The 5,341-nt window shown below is 31.5% G+C and overlaps 1 long non-coding RNA gene across 1 annotated transcript; it reads right to left on the reverse strand.

Annotated features, from left to right (window-relative positions):
* Positions 1-850: 850 nt before the first annotated feature.
* On the reverse strand, positions 851-5,095 carry LOC145120930 (uncharacterized). The gene is made up of 7 exons (XR_013714421.1): positions 4,648-5,095; positions 4,431-4,522; positions 4,223-4,273; positions 4,113-4,145; positions 3,880-3,954; positions 1,240-3,591; positions 851-1,085 (listed from the first exon to the last, which is right to left on the reverse strand). It is a non-coding gene; the product is annotated as an uncharacterized LOC145120930 (long non-coding RNA).
* Positions 5,096-5,341: the final 246 nt, after the last annotated feature.

Consider the following 5,341-nt stretch of genomic DNA (forward strand, 5'->3'; position numbering starts at 1 on the left):
AGGAGTTTTACTTAAATAAAAATGAAAATTTTGGCCGTGAAAATGGGACCTTACAATGTATAGTGTAAAACTACTATTATCATGGGGGCCATTAATTAAAAATAAATTTTAATTATGAGTTTTCTATATAAAATATATGTAAAAAAACATGTTAAGTGGGGTGCATGCACCCCACTAAAACCCCCTGTGTCCGCTGCTATCCGCTACTATCCGTTACTGAGTGGACTTGACATAGTTTGATATGTATTAATTTTATTTTGGAATTGAATATGAAGTACGGATTACATCTAGTTATGATATGATCATGAGACGTGATTATTGCACACACTTTCCCTTTCAAGCGGTAGTGTTTATTTTGTACTACATCGTGTAATTTTAGGTTGTTGCTAAAAAAATTCAACGATGAGACGTGTGGATGTATGTGTGGACCCATACATACCCTCACAGACACATGTCACATCATTTGGGGTTCATTTGAGATCCCTTAATATTTATATATAAAATAATCAAATGAAAATATGTTAAATCCGTAATTAACAATTTTAGCGACAGGTAATTTTTAGACCGTAAAATCTTCCACTGAAAATTTTAGTGATTAAAAGTAGATGAGCCCTAATATGAATCATTTGCTTTTCTCCAACGGTTTACTGAATAAATAACATCCTTTCTGCTGACAACCTTTACTCCATAGCGCATCAATTTATCCACATATTACTGGATTTTTTTAAAAACAAAAGGAAAAAAAACAAGTCGTCACCCGGTGTGTACTTGTGTAAAATCTTCATTAGGAATAAATTAAAATTTTGTTAAAATAAATTAATTATTTAATTAAACAAAAAATAATGGAATATAATAATAATAATAATAATAATAACTAGAAAAATGACCCCGCGTTGCAGGGGTCGGATTTCGATTAAACCATTTCCAAAAGGAGTTTACGTGGACTAGATAGTTTATTGATTATTCGGGGGGTAAAATGTTTAAAGGGTAAAGTCGACTGGCTTTGCTTGTAGAGTGCAAGTCAAGTAAAAACCAATGTCATTGTCATACGATCAGCGCCTCTGTCTAAGGTTGAATAAGAGATTCTGAAAAATCAAACGGCGGAAAACAAATAACCATTAAAAGAATCAAACCTCTGTACTTTCATTTTTACATTTACTGCTTTATTTTCAATCCTTCTATTATTTACGCATCGTATTTTGAAAAATCTTTCTGCCAAAAAAGAATTAGGGTAATCACCTGGCTATACTCGAACAAACTAAATGCTTTCCCACTTGATTCATCAAAATCAGCTTCACTCATTAGCTCTTGTTGGTGAACACACAACAACAAAAGAGAATCGATAAAATTCAGTTGTAACAATAAAAAATCAAAATCAAAAGTCGTCCTTTTGACACACAACCATATCAAGTGATAGAAAACCAAAAAAAAGTCAAAAGTACATTGCCTAAATATGCTAAAAATGACACCAGGTGAGTGGAAACGCAAAAAGAATACGTTACCCTTTCCAAAAAAAGGTTCCAAATAACAGAAAACCAAACAATAAATTGAAAGTACATTGCCCTAAATGATACCTAGTTTAAAATGTTAACAAAAATAGTCCCATTGTTGAGATCGACATATTATTGTTGACTGAAGGACAACAATACGGATGTTATTCTGAGAATTTCTATAAATCTTGACATTCCACTCTTAAATCCAAGATTACTGGTCTCTTAAAACAACATGTTTGGCAGAGTAGTGAATGTACAACATGAAAACAATTAGACGTATAATATTTAATCAAAAATAGAAGAAAAAACGCCTAAAATTTAAGACATATTGAAGAATCAGTAGCTCAAAAGATACTCCATAAATGTAATTACACATCAAAAACATCATCATTTTTATGTAAACCTGTCATAACTGTGCATGAAGAATGAGATGCTTAAAAGAAAAGACAAACAATTGATGTGAGAATACATGTTCAATGGTCATCTTGCAATGATCATCTTGAAAGACTTCACTTCGGGATGTGGTGGTCCAAAAATATAATAGTTTTAGGTCTTAAATTAGAAAAAAAAACAATCAAACGGATAATGAAGTAGAAATAAATAAATTGACACGTACACCAAAATAGAAATCGGGTCAATTGTATAGAGGTGATAGAATAAAAAGGCTTATTATTTGGTCATTGTTAGAAAGTATTTATTACTATTTATCAATTTAATAAAAGATCCAATATAATATATCATTTTTTTGCTTTATTTACAAAAAAAAAGTAATAATAATAAAAAAAAACTAACTAATGTCGTTCCTGCTACTGGCACGAATACAGAGAGAAAGTTGAAGAAGAGGGCTTTAATTACACTAAAACCAGACCTCACCAAGATCACAAAATCACCAATATGCAACAATTAATTGTTTTAATGATAATTAATTCATTAAATTAGATTTAGTAAAAAAGTTTTCACTTTTCATACCTCTTGAGGAAGCTCATAACAAAAAAGAAAAGAAGTTTTTGACCACCCACCAATAGATCTGTATAAAAGAAACGCACTTCCTAAAGCCATTTCATATTTAGAAATATGTTGCATTTTATTTTTATTTTTGTTAGCTCACAGATTGATATTTATTTGAATTTAATAAAAAAAAACAAATGGTTAAGAAATAAGCAGCAGATACAACAGCATCAGAGAGAACAGATTAAGCACATACAACAACATGATGAAATGAAATAAGAAGCACATACAATTAGAAGGATTTATGGATTTGGGTTAGAAGTGGAAATGTAAGATCAATCATCATAATTGCATATTTTAAACATTTTCCAATAAAATCAAAAGAGAAATCAACAACAAAAAATAATTGATTTAGTAGTTTTAATACCATGTTTATTTATAAAATTAAAAATTAGAAGGAAATGTAGACTGAATTAGGATATATGACTATTACTTTTGCAACATATACCAATAAATCAGATTTCTAGGCTAGTAAAGGGCTTTATAAAATACCTTTTTTCTTGGTTTCAATAACTGAAATAAGAGAATTGTGTGCGCTTTTTACCATGTTTCCCACCCATGAGGGACACATTTGTCGCTCATGACATCATCTCCACCAATCCTTCATTGATTAAAAGTTAAAACTCATCTCTTCCTATCTTTATAATAGTAAGGACCCCTGTCATCTTTTACATTCTACTTCCTAGATTGATTCTTTTGTTTCAGATTTGACTTTATGGTGAAATTAGTCGATAAAAAGAATTCAAATTTTATACCCAGTAGCAAACAATTAAGAAAATTAACCAAAGAAAATATATTATACGTAATACATTTCTAATGAATTCATGTAATCGATGGCTCTCTCTGTTGACCAAGAAAGTATGCACATTCATCTCGATATTCGGAGAAACCCTACAAACATTTCGATTCGAGTTTACGATGAAGATGAGAAATTCGAACTAATAGTTCGGGTAACTATAAAAAAAACTGTGAAAAATGACACTATGCCATCTAAAAAACATAAACCAATATACAAAAGGAAGTTTATTACGCATTTAACAACATATATTATATCTTCTTTTTACCCTTTTTCTTAATAAAACTTCACCACCTGCCAAAAGACACAAATACCCTTATTAGTGACTAAAGTATGGGAAAAATAGATTGTGTTATTTATTTTACTGGTGGTTTCTTCTGGGGATGATGTTGTCATTCAATCCCAATTCAACAGGAATAAATTGTTTCCATACAGGCAGATGAACAAAAAAAGGCATTTCCTCAAATAGGTTGTCGACACAAGCATATATATCACATCATTTTGAACGTTTACGTTATTAAGGGGTACTTGATCTGTTTTCATACGTTATTGAGATAAGAAAGTATGAAGAAAAAAATAAACCTCAACAGCAGCTGATACACCGACCTCTTCCATTTTTTCTCTTAAGGCAACATCTTGGATCGATTCATCCAATCCCTAACTTATCACCAAACAAAAAGAAATTAAAATCACACTGAATATTAAAAAAACTAAATAGTTTAGAAGACATGCCATGTAGCTTAATAGAAGTACGTGATAAAGATCAAATGCCATATTTACATTTTTTTTTTAAAAAAAGATCATGGAAATCAAACCTCTATAATAGTATAATACATCATCTACCTCACCTAGAAATAGGATATAAAAAGAAAATTAGATTATGATTTTTCCTATGTAATAAGTAACTGAGAGATAGAAATGTTACTTTGCTAATCCTCATTCCGTCTCCTCCAGATATGTCTTCACCCATCTTTGTCTGCAGAAACGAAAAAAGAAATCGAGAAATCAAAAGCAAACTGTGATGGTTAGGCTTTAGGTTTGGTCGGCTTCTTAGTGTCGGTAGCAGTCGACGGTGGTAGCAGTCGACGACTTCTTATTGTCCTTTTTTAGTTCAAGTTAAAAAACTCTGTTACCTGGAATACAAGCATTGTCACGCCATTCTTTGATAACCACGAGGAAGAAAAAAAGTCGTAAGCTACAATATTCTTCCTTTGAAGTAAGCTTCCTACACAATCACACAATCCAACTCAATCCCTTTCAAAATCGTAACAAAATATGGATTCAAAATCCAATTTTGGAATCAATTTCTACACATAATCAGTGAATGGAATGGATATAAAAGATACTTACCAATGGATTCAGCTTCGAAGTAGAAAGAAACAGGGGCTAATCCACCGTATAATACAACTTCGATTTCATGTATTTAAGTTTGCGGGTCAAGAAAATCGGAGGTTCATCTAAAGCCATGGCAACGCCTCCCCCACTGTTAAACTCGAAATAATTTATGGCTTTTTAGGTTGAAACATGATTTCTACAGTGGGGTAGAGGAGGACCGAGGAGATGAAAGAAGAGGCAGAGACACCGAAGATACGAAAAGGAATCGAGAGCACAACGCCTTAATCGGAAATGGAGAGGCATACAAAATTGAAAATTAAACCGACGAACTATTTACAGGCAGACAGAGGAGCAGATGGAGAGCGGTGGGGAAGGTGGAGGAGACATCAAGAAGCGTTAGTGAGATGGTAGGTACCGGATATATTCCATCTGAATAGATAGATAGAGGAGAGATAGGCGGTGAGGGTAAAAAAAAATGACAGCAATCAAAATATCATTGGGCGAGAAAATGGTACAAAACACGTGTCCACGAAGAATACAGATAATCGCAAAAAATATCGAAAACAGAAAATGAACTTTTTTTTAATATATATATATTTTGCTAACAACTTAGAAACTTTACTGTTCCTAAGTTGAGTTTAATAAGATTATATATATTTTAATATATATATATATATATATATATATATATATATATATTATTTTCATT

Source organism: Lactuca virosa, chromosome 6 (genome assembly GCF_052849685.1).
Source record: "Lactuca virosa cultivar CGN04683 chromosome 6, Lactuca_virosa_CGN04683_v6, whole genome shotgun sequence".
Classification (NCBI taxonomy): Eukaryota; Viridiplantae; Streptophyta; class Magnoliopsida; order Asterales; family Asteraceae; genus Lactuca; species Lactuca virosa.